Raw genomic sequence first — 11,699 nt, forward strand, 5'->3', positions numbered from 1 at the left:
GACTCTTTTGTTTCTTTCTGGTTTTTTGCTTCTCTAGTCCCCCCTCATTTACCAGTGTAGCCTTTCATCTCACCTCTGCTTATCTCAGATCCTGCCACTGTCTTCCCATTCCTCTATTCTGGGGTTCAGTTTCCTCATAAAGAGCCTCACTGCCGTGAAGTCTAGTAACTTTACTTCTCATTTCTCTGTGTGACCGCTGTACTGCCTCATTCTGCTAAGTGTAATTATCTGCAGGGCAATGCAGAGAGACAGCAATCCCCAGTGGAGTCTGGGCCTCAGTCAGGCAGAAAAAATTACACATGCTGACTCTGCAGCATGAGGGTGATTCAGAGAGATTTGCTTCAGTTTCAATAGCACTTGCTATGCAGCTGTGGTCTGATCCAACTTTTTTGAACAACTGGTGTTCAACTTCTGGCCTGTGAGCCAAATCTGGTCCACAGACCAGTCTTATCTGGCCCATAGGGCTTCCACAGGCCCAGAAACTTGGCATTGGGGGAGCACCAGAAGCCAGTTTGCCACTCTGGAAGTCGTGGCAATTAAGGCTGCCACTAGTTCCCTGCTGCCAAATTTCTGGCCTTCTGGGGAGCTCTGCAAGTTGGATGACAGCCCCACATGCCTGATTGTACCAGCATGTGGGGTCACTCCACAACCAGATCTGGCACATGGGGCCAGGCCAGCATGTCAGATGACACCCTGAGACTGACCTTATGCTCTGACCCCATGCTAGATCTGGTCTGCGGATCAGGCCCATATCACTCATCCATTTTGTCACGTCCGATGACCGGTGTACCCTTGACCTGCGGGCCTGGGTCGGCACGACCAGCTGGACACGGGCGGGGTAAGGTGGTCGGACAGGTGGGTAAGCGAGCAGAGTCAGGAGGTTTAAAGCGTATTGGTTACACAGAAAGTTTATTTTTACTTACACTACAGAAGAATGCAGCGTAGGAAGGAAGTCGTGGTTGCACGGTGTAAAAAGAGAAGTTGAGCTATTTAGCACAGCACTGTAGATATTTTGTTGTTCAGATTACAAACTGAGTAATACAGATTTTTAAGCAAAGCATATAGGTGACTTCAGTCAGCAGGCTTTCGAGAACTCTTGATGAGAATGGACGAGTCGACAAAATCGGATACGCCTGAAAATTTTTACTGTAGGCGGAGAGAGAGGTCAGCGACTGGCCAAATCACTGGCTATGTCTCCTGGGCGTGCATGGAGATCTCCACTGAAGGCAGAAATCTTTCCAAAATTATAGCTTGTAGGGTGGCCTATTGCAACACGCCAGGCATGAATAATTACAGGACTGCCAATCATGACTGTGAACAGACTTTGTGTGTTTCTCACTTCTGCTCAGGTTTCATGTGAGATTGACTGCGCATGTGTTTTACATTTAAGCTGGGGGTTGGGGTTGGATACAGAACTATAATGACAAAATATGTTACGTTAGCCTTTGACCTTTTTGCCATCGGCATCTGAAACCAAAGATTTTTCTTTGACACATTTCACAGGGCTAGAAAGTTGAGCACCAAGGCTTTCGAAGATTGATAGGGAAACTTTTCATTAGCTTTAATGAGAATTGGACTGCACTCTGAGCCCTGAAGAAAGCCACACTACACTCTCTTCATGCTGTCTTATGGAAATGTAGTAACCTCTTCTAAAAGCTGCAGCATTGGTTCAAGACTAATATATCTTGGGGCTGATTTGTCATTTTATGAGTACAGTAAAGTGTGCATGCCAAATTTCCCACACAGAAATTGCATGCAACAGGTAACCAGTTTGCTTTGATATAGTCATATTTTTCTTCCTAGAAACACCATTAATGAGAAAGCCAACAGGCCTTCTGCCCTAATGTAAAACTTTGTGAAGCCATGATTTTGGCAGTTCTAACATTACTGTAATGTAGCAGCAGTTATTTTCTTTGTTTGGCTATTCGTACTGTGCCCCTACCCTATCCATTTAAAATCCGACCCTACCTCAAGGAGCAGTCCTGTAAGGTCTCATTTACAGGAAAAACCACTGGGCCTTCTGTTTTGGGTGTGTGTTTTCAGTTGCAATATATGCATAGAAAATGTAGGAGAAGCAAGTGAAATAGCTGAGGAGGAAAAGTAATGGCATCTAAAGATAAATCTGATTTTTGAGTTTATTTTCTTTTATTTATGATTTTTACAAAGCTGAAAGAAGACTTCTTACCATATCGTTTACTAGCTCCCATGGAGAAGAAGCTGTTAATTAATCATGCCAGTCTCTCTCCTTTTGCTCAGGAAATTGTGGTGATAATTACTGTGTACACCATGCATCTCACTTGCTGATTTTGATACAAGCAAATATACATTGCATATCAGTGTTTCTGCTTTGTATTTGTTAGGAGTAACATGGATGTCATGTTTTGGGACACCTTATCTGAATGTATCAGACATGATCAAATCACATTATGGAAAAGAGCATAGTTAGAGGCTTTTCAGCACTGTATCTTTGAGGCATTCCTTAGGAAATATTACTTCACCATTCTCTTTAAAGCCTCCTGTATAGCTTCCCCTGGGTGGTTTGTTTGGAGGGGATTGGGAATGGGGCCAAGGAAATTTCCACCCCTTCTTAATATTCAAAAACTGCAGAGAATGAATTTGTCCTTGCCTCCGTGTTCTTTGGATTTTTAGCATATTTATTTGCTAAATAGAGTAAAACACTCAATTTGACTCAGTCCTTGCCTTTGTCTAGCTTTTCCTACTCTCCTAGAAATTTCGCAAATCAATCACTGTCCCTTTTTATATCAAATAAGTTAATTTTTTAAAAATTCTTTGCCATCTCTTTTCATTATATAATCCAGTTTTAAGGTGGTTTCTCTTCTCTAGCCTCCAATTTCATTCTGTCTGATCCTGGCTGTTCCTCTGCTTCAGCGTACAGGAGTGAAAGGGGTTAGATTTTCCCAAGTTATCAGCCGGACTATTAGAAGAATTCAGCCCCCCTCTTAGGCACCTTAATGAAGCGGCCAAACTTGTCAGCATGTGTTGGCTCCTAGGTTAGGGACAGACATTACACATAGACTGGTTTAAGTGATCAGAAACTGGTTTAAACTGGTAACAGAACAGATGTTCAGTGCACATAAACCAGGTTGAAAATGGCTGAAACCGGTTTCAGGTAAACCTGGTTGAATGTAGTATCAGACTTTACTGATTTGGGTGACACTGATTTATGCAATGTCAGTGCTGTGGAAGGAAGGGAGAGCTGCTGTAGCGCCCCCTGGCTTCTAGCCTGAGCCACTGCGGCATTTGCCTGCATGTCTGGGATGTCTGTGCAATTACAAACTGATTCAGTCTAGGCAGGTTAGACTAACCTGCAAAGATTCAATCAACACAGGCTCGGGCTTTTTGAATGTCTGTCCCTAGCCCTATTGAGTATCTCCGTCTAGCAAATACTTTTGAAAATCTGTCCATTTCTCCAGGTCCCTAAGTGGGATCTGAACTCTTTAGAAATCCTGGGCTCAGGTGTGGTGCTGAGCATGTCTAGATAGTGCATCCAAAAAAAGTATAGGTTGGATTTTTAAATGTTCCTAAATGATTTAGGACCATGAATATTGATTGGCTTGGCTTTTCAAAGGAATTTAAGATTTAGCATCACTGAAATTCACCTATCACTTGCCTGCCTTCCCTCTGAAAATCTGCAGCTGTGCTTCCACGTCACACAGGCATGTTTAAAAGCTACATTTAGAACCAACTCTTCTGTAATAATGTCACTGAAATCAATGGATTTGTAGTCATGCACATCAAAATTGAATTTGACCGAGAGAAAGACAATGAAATGGCTGCTTTGGTTGTTATGTTCCATTCATTATTTTAACAAGTTTCAATGTTTCTTCTTATAACATGAACATAAAAAAAACTAAGCTCCTTTAAGGAATGAGAGATTAGCTTAATGTAACTGTGTTGTCATAGTAACAAGAGGTCTAACTTGTTGCAGTTGATGTTCCCAGACAGTGTAATCAATTATGACATTGCAGAGCTCATGATCTAACAACTGGAGTAACAAGCCTGAATTCTAAGTAAAATATCTTTAATAACATATTTTTTCTAATCACACTGTTTAGCATAATGTTTCCCTAAAATTGCTCTTTATTAAAATTGTATTTTAAAATATTCTAATGATACCCTTCTCTTGTGATATGGCCAAGTTTTATAGTCAGCATTGTGCACTGAGGACAAGGTGGTTGACTGGTCTCTGTTCCTTTTGATTCCATGCTTCATGCTTCATTTGCTGTCCGGAGAAGAGATATCCTGTCAAATAGTGTTCTAAATTGGGCACCAGACCTGGTTATATTTACTACTATGAAGTTGATGTTTTTATTGCTAACCATCTCATCCTTCCATCCTCCATCTCTGGACAAAGCCTTGCCTTTCAGCATACCTACTACTATTCCACTGTCTGCTGGTTTGGTTGAGGTTGTGAGCTCTTGCCTCACTATTTGCTTAGACCCAGCCATCTACCATGAGTAGTAGGAATTTCATTAATAGTATAATAGGATCTAGAGGTCCTGCTCAAAATCAGGGCTCATTGCACTAGACCCTGTACAAATGGGATATAATTTTCCATTAAGTGCAGAGCTGCGTTGAGAGGATCTCACCAAAGGTCCATTAACAAACCACAAAGCATTATTTTTCAAGGGTTCTGGGGGTTCTTGTTTTAATCAGAGTAAAATCAGCTAGTTGGATGAAATTCTGCAAATTTCTCTTCTACTTCAAAAGGAGGAGTCAGATCCCTCTGGGATGCATCTTTGCTGGCTGCAATCATGGACTGTGGCCCAAGAGGATTTTGTGTCTCATTTTACAGCTTCCTTGTCCTCTGCTAGCAGCCATAGGCAGTCCAGAGCTTCATGGTCTCCCAGGATCCTGGATTGGGGAGTCTGCCAATGCCTAGAGCAAGTCTTGTGCCAGTCATTAACCAAGTCACCTACATTCTTTGCAGATCCCATTTTCCCTTTATGATAACTAATGCGTGTGCATTTTTATGCACTTTTAAGTACTGCTAAATCTAGTCACAAACTCAAACAGAAGACACTGCAAGTTAGACCAGCATTTCCCTAGCAGAGCACATGGTCCCCCTTTGCCCCCTGTAAATACACGTCTAGTTGCATGCAGGTACACCATGGCATGAAGAAAATTAAATATATACTCTCCTTCATACATACAAAACAAGAACATCTTCCCTCATTTTCCCAAGTAAAAAGGGCAGATGCCACAAAATCATTTAAAAATAACAAGTCACATAAACAAGCTGCTACTACTCCTAAGATTGCCAGGGGCTGCAGATTTTTCTTTCCAGGTTGCCATGCCAACATCTCAGTGCACTGACAGAGATTTCTTTTTAAGCTCCGCTGAGAGAAAGTATGCAGTCTGGGAGCTTATTTAGCATTCAGGGATGGACCTGCAGCAGGCTGAACAGCCTCTCTGTGAAGCGCCTGAGCCGGATTCAGACCGTCTGACAAAGGACGCGAGAATCTTCTTCAGTGTTTGCCTCTCAAGGTTAAGGGAGTCAGCTATGTGGAGAAGCAGGGAGATTAGATAAGTGCAGTTTGCAATCAAAGGCCAGATTCTGTTGCCTTCGCTCAGGCACCCGCGGTAGTCAAGGAGAAGTTTTGTCGGAAGGAATGTCTCCATTTCAGAAGAAAAATGGCATATTTTTAGTTTTGATTAAAATTTTGAGTGGGCTTCCTCTCTTAGCCAGAGTTCAGCACATTCAGAACAGATCTTTTTCTTCTCTCACTTTTCTTTTCTTGGTAATGCAGTAAAGATTGAAAAATCGGGCATATAGTGCTTTTTCATATATATAAATTAGGCAGACAAGGTTCTCTGGGTGAATTTGATACCTTTTCTTATACTTCATTAGACTTAAGTTGGTCTAGTAAAAGATATCAGGTTCACCCAAAGAACCTTGTCTACCTATGTCCTTAGACCAACACAGCTACAACTTACACCCCTTTTTTATCTTTTACTTTTCTTAATAACAATCACATATTAATAAGCACACTAATATTATTATAACAGCATACTACAATATGAACTATAATATATGCATCATATGGTAGTAAGCCTGATAGCACAATAAGATGTAATAATCACAATAATGTTAATAACTGCTTCTTAAATAGTAGCAATAACTTCTTATTAACAGTAACTGCTCATTGATCTTTTCTTAAGTGATAACAATAAAAAGTTGGTTGGCCTCTTAGGACTGAGGGAATGAGAGTGTATATAAGACAGGTAGTCTTAGATGAGATACATATACAGTAGTTAGCTGCCCTACTTCCCCCTCTTAATATCTATGGGCATGTGTAGACAAAATGGGGGCCCTAAATTGAAGCAGTGGGTTTTAAAAACACTGCTTCAATTTAGGGCGAAGTAAACCCCCATATTGTGCACACACCCATGCACTTACCTGCTTCTCCCGTGATGGGGAGGGGAGGGTGAGCTGCTGGTAGGTGGAGCGGTCCCTGGGCTGCGGGGGGGTGGGGAGGGGCAGCTGTGCTTCCCTCTGCGGCAGTGGTAGACCCCCCCAGGCGGCACCCACCCATAGGCCTGGCTTGGTCTGTCCCAGGGGCACCACAGCTGTGGAGTGAAGCACCAGGCTCCTGCACAGCTCAGACAAGCAGATTGCCGCTTTTTTTTCTCTTGGGCATAGTCTGCCTTCCCAGGCTGCTGCCAGGCTGCCTACACAGGCTTCCTGCAGAGCTCCTGAGCTGCACGGAGCCCAGTGCTTTGCTCCATGGCTGTAGGGCAGCAAAGTAAAACTCCTCCAAGGAGATGTAGTGCCTAAAACTCCTCTGAGGAGTTTTAGTTTGCTGTGCCCCAAGTCATTTAAGGTGTATTACACTGCCGAATTTGGTACATCAGCTGGAATTACTGTGCAAAATATGCCACCAACACATGCAAACACCAACACCATTAAAACCGTGCAAAAGCATATAACCCACTTTAAAGTGTCATGCATATACGTCCCTCGTTTTGTCTACACACAGCCTATGAGGAGTTTGGGCTTGAAGTGCAAGTGAGAGTGAGACCTGGGTTATATTTCTGATTCTGCCACAGACTCCTTGTGTGATCTTGGGCAAATCATTTCAGCCTTCCTGTGCATCAGTTTTTCCCAGGTATAATATGATAATAGCATCTATCTTGCAGCATTATCATGCAACTAAGTTAGCTGTGCCTGGAGAGTTTGTTGAGAGAAGACACTATAGAAATATCAAAGTCTCGATGTTTTTATCTCCATTAATGTATTGCACACAGTGTGCAAAAATGCTGGCAGGTGCAAGGAACTGCTTATTGACCTGCAGAAAGTTGAAACAAAGACTCATTTACATAGGTAGGGATGTTTGGGAGATCCTTTTCTATATTTGGGAACAGAGTTAGCCAAACCTTTAAAGATACCATTGTCATTCAGACAACTACGTAGAGCCTGTAGAAAATAAGCATAAGATATAATTATCTGAGCTGGGAAAACCCGATGGCTCTTTTCAGAAAGTCATTTTAACTCAGTGCTGAATAGATTCAGTGTTTGATGGAAACCAGTTTCATTGAGAGAAGTATGCATTTAGGGGAAACTATGTATTTTACCACATTTCATATGGTAATTTTTCATTCCTTAAGTCTAGTTCTTCTGAGTGCACGATCAAGGTGGGGCTACTTTCAACCGCAGTGGGAGAGTCTACACATGACACTCTGTCTCCATAGCAACATGCTATGGTGATATACTGTCCACGGGCAAAAACTGTGATGCCACAGCTATATCACCATAGCGATGCACTCCTACATTATAGTGCATCGCTACGGCGATGTAATGGCTAAAAATAACTGCACAGCATGCATGGTATAGTATGCACTGTTACTGCACTGTCTTTAAGTACTTTCAAAAGGAAGTACTAAATAAATGATGGCACAGTAACAGTGGCACCTGAGCAGCACAAGTAGACATGCCCAGTGTGATCTAAAGTGTTAATACAACTAACTTTCACCTAATTCTGCTTTCATGCATCTAAATAGATGAGTATTAACAAAGAGGAACAGAAATTTCTGCTGCCTACGCTGTGTAGAGTAGCACTGATATATCAAAACTGATTTAATCAGAACAACAGCTGCATTAGAGAAGGAGTAGGATTAGCCATGAATATTGTGTATTATCAGTGCCCAATCTAACATAATGGTACCGTGCTGATTGCTGGTCATTTCTAATGTTGTGTAGTAACTGTTTGATTTCTTCTGTCTGTGTATGCAAAATTTATCTTTCCTTTCGCTTTAACTCTTCCTTTTTATTTTGATACATCAAAATATCAAATTATAGTATTGTCGCATTAGATCCTTGTTTTTTTCTGCTCCATTTTCACTGTGGTTTCTTATTGCTTCTTTGCATGTTATCTCACTTCTTCATTGTCTCCAGTGCATCCTTTCTGTATGGTCTGCTCCCAGTATTCTGCACAGGCCACTGCTTCTGGTGTTGGTGTTGACAAATCTCGTGGGGTGCATTGTGGTGCTACAGGGCATCTCAGGAGATCACCTGTGCTTTGCTTCTCCTGACAAATACATTGGCCAGTTGCAAAAGGCCCCATGATTTCATGAGAAAGCTGCATCTACCAAGACCTACACTCAATCTCTTTAGGTTCTGTCATGTGTGCCTTTTTTAATTGGAGCTGGATGGTAACTCCTCACTGGGAGTTGGCTCCATTCAGCAACTTTGTTGCCTAGTTTCTCCCATTCTTTTTCCCAGAGGGTAGTTCTGGCTGATTCCGGTGACCTGGTCAATGGTGTGGTAGAGGACGAAAAGCTGTTTCTTCATGAGAAATGACGATGCACTGATTGATGTCCATATAGCTGGTGGTGGTCATCTGACTCGTGTACCTGCCAGTCAGTGTCACCTACTACCTTCCTCCTCATGTAAGGGGGACTATACCAGATAGTATATATACGCAGGGAACAGGGGTGGGTTTTAGACAGCCTGGTATAATTCTGCATGTATCATTTAGGGCAATGTCAATATATTTAATGCTCTCTCTCTGTTTTTTTTCACCTTTTTCTCCTCTAAACCATTCCTCTGCCTGTAGGTCTTGAGCTTTCATAGCCCTTTCTTTTTTTCATGCCTTTTAAAGGTCTGACCCTTTTAGATCAATCTTCCCCACTTCTTGCAATGAATAAATCCTTGTCCCAGAAGAGGCTATGGAGCAGGGCCCTCCTGGGCATCATGGAGATGAAAGCAATACAGTCCTAGGAGGTTGAAAGAAAAAGTTCTGCCAGAGTATGCTTGGTTTGCTTAGTGCTGCAAGCATAGAGTGAATTTATATGCATTTCTTGCCCTAAGAAGGAGTCATGTGTCTTCTTCCCCTATTTCCATCCCAGGTCTGACTGTCTTAAGTTAACCACCCCAGTGCAAAGCTAATTTACTTACTGTATAAGGATTACAGGCTACAGACTGCCAGGTGAAACAAGCTCAGAATTTGAGATCTTATTGCAATATAGGACTATGCGACTGTGTGGATTTCACCATAACGCAACACATCCTTTTTATTGAATCAGAATTGTGAATTACTTGTGGTCTCCTGACATCTGTTTGAATACCTTTGGATCCTCATTTACTTAGGGTGTGGGCCAGTAGTACCAACAGGGAGGAACGGGGTGGGAAGACAGTATGAACAGTCACAAAGGGTCAGTCGGCTTAGGGGTTGATGACTGAGGAGGGCAAATTCCTTAAAGAGCCCAGTCTAGTGTGAACAGTGCCAATAGAAAGAAGCCATACAGGAGTGATGAGCAGGACACAAAGGCGAATCCAGAGGGCATGCAGGGGTGCAGCTGCACACCCCCTTTCAGACTAGACTGCACCACAGAAACCTCTGGGGACTTTTTTAAGTCCTCAAAGCAGGACTTTAAGTTCCCCCCTCCCCCACCACTTCCCATCTGTGTTCAGAGGCAGGTCCCCTCCCCCCGCCCCTTTTTTTCTCCTTCCACACTTGATACTGCCTACTGCTTTTCCCACTGTCCTGGGGGTAGAGGGGGCTGGGCTGATCGAGGGACAACAGCAGCAGCAGTGGCAGCAGGGTGCATTCCTCTATCTTGCCCAGTACCCCCAGGAGCAGGTGTAGGGAAGGAGAACCCACCTCTTCTGCTCCTGTTGCTGTCCCCAGCTAAGTCTAGTCCCATGCAGCCCAGCTGAAGTGGGTAGGAGTGGCTCTGGAGCTTCCCCCACACACTGGAAAGTGAGGACAGAGTTGGCAAGGGATGGGAGAGAAGGGGCTATGCCTGTGAGCACAGAGAGGGAGGGCAAGGGATTCTTACTTGCTTTGTGGACTTAAATAAGTCCCTGGAGGCTCCTGCTGTGTGGTCTGCCTGAACGTGTGGTGGGAAGGAAGCTGGGAGTGGAGTATAGCCACCTCTGAAATGCCAGGTGCTACTCCTGTCCCCCACCCCCTTTGCAAAATTCTGCATCCTCCCCTAGCAGGACACAAACCTTAGTGAAGAAGAGAATAACTGTAAAATGTATGCCTCTCCATGTGACTTCAGATTGTTTCATAGGGATTCAGATCATTCATATGCAAATCAGAACTCTGCTGGGTTTACTTTGTTATGTATGTGTGTGTGTGTAAGCGTGCCTGGCCACATGCATATGTAAATATGCAGAACCATTCGTTGCAATCAGTAAGAGAAAGATGTCTGCCTTGATACAGTCAGGATAGTAGTTAGGGAACTAATGCTCAGAGCAGATTAACTGTGCAGCTGGTGCTGCATTGCAGAACTAGTTGCCTAAGCAGTATGTAACTGGCAGTATAAGCCTTAAAGGGGAAAGGGCACTATATTACTGCATTTACTTGTTCCTAGATTACTAATGGAATGTGTCAGGATTGTGCTGTATTGACAGAATAAGATTTTTAATCACTGAAAAAAGAATAATGATAAACCCTGTGGGCTGTACATAAAGATTAGTGTTCCTTTTTGACACGTATGCAGGACAGCTTTTAAATTAAAAAGAAAGCTTCAGGAAACAACCTAAAAAGTAATTAAAATGAGCATAGAAGGCACTGAAAGAGAAGTGTAAGGGCCAAATTGTCTGCTGGTATAAACAGCTGCAGCTCCTTGACTTGGGTACCTGTTCACCCATTTGCATTTGCAGAATGTTTGTTCATTAAACTCTGTTCAGATGGACAGAAAAGTGAGTGTAAAAACAAGATACTAGCTCCACATATATATTCTCCCTCAGAGAACTAGAAGTCAAATTAAATATAAAATCTAATTTTTTGAAGTCAAAATGTTTTTTCTTCTGTGAGCACTGCAAATCTAAAAATATAGGAGCTTTCATACATACAGTTGACATCTTCACCTGATGTAAATCAGCCTCTTGAATCAAGGGAACTGTGCTGATTTATGCTAGCTGATTGTTTGGCACATGGTGTTATAGTATCACCCATTAATTGGCAATTGGATTGATGATACATCAGGCAGAATAGAATACAACCTATCTCCCACATCTACAAGAGTTCTGAACTGCTACGAGTAGCAAATATTAGTTTCAGACAGTACACTTAAAAAGGTCCGACTCAGGAAATACTGATTCCCTATGTATGTGCATTAATGAAGAGCCATTTTCATAGATTCATAGATGCTAGGGTCGGAAGGGACCTCAATAGATCATCGAGTCCGACCCCCTGCATAAGCAGGAAAGAGTGCTGGGCCTACAT

The 11,699-nt window shown here is 42.7% G+C and overlaps 1 protein-coding gene and 1 long non-coding RNA gene across 19 annotated transcripts in view; one reads left to right on the forward strand and one right to left on the reverse strand.

Moving 5' to 3' along the window:
* MAP2 (microtubule associated protein 2) overlaps positions 1 to 11,699 on the forward strand; it is a 364,315-nt gene that overhangs the window by 270,426 nt on the left and 82,190 nt on the right. The gene's annotated exons all lie outside the window — the stretch shown is intronic.
* Positions 3,572 to 10,392, reverse strand: LOC109322772. The gene is made up of 3 exons (XR_002104482.1): positions 10,303 to 10,392; positions 9,575 to 9,576; positions 3,572 to 5,522 (listed from the first exon to the last, which is right to left on the reverse strand). It is a non-coding gene; the product is annotated as an uncharacterized LOC109322772 (long non-coding RNA).

This window comes from Crocodylus porosus, unplaced genomic scaffold, assembly GCF_001723895.1.
Source record: "Crocodylus porosus isolate Cpor-Errol unplaced genomic scaffold, CroPor_comp1, whole genome shotgun sequence".
NCBI classification, from domain to species: domain Eukaryota; kingdom Metazoa; phylum Chordata; order Crocodylia; family Crocodylidae; genus Crocodylus; species Crocodylus porosus.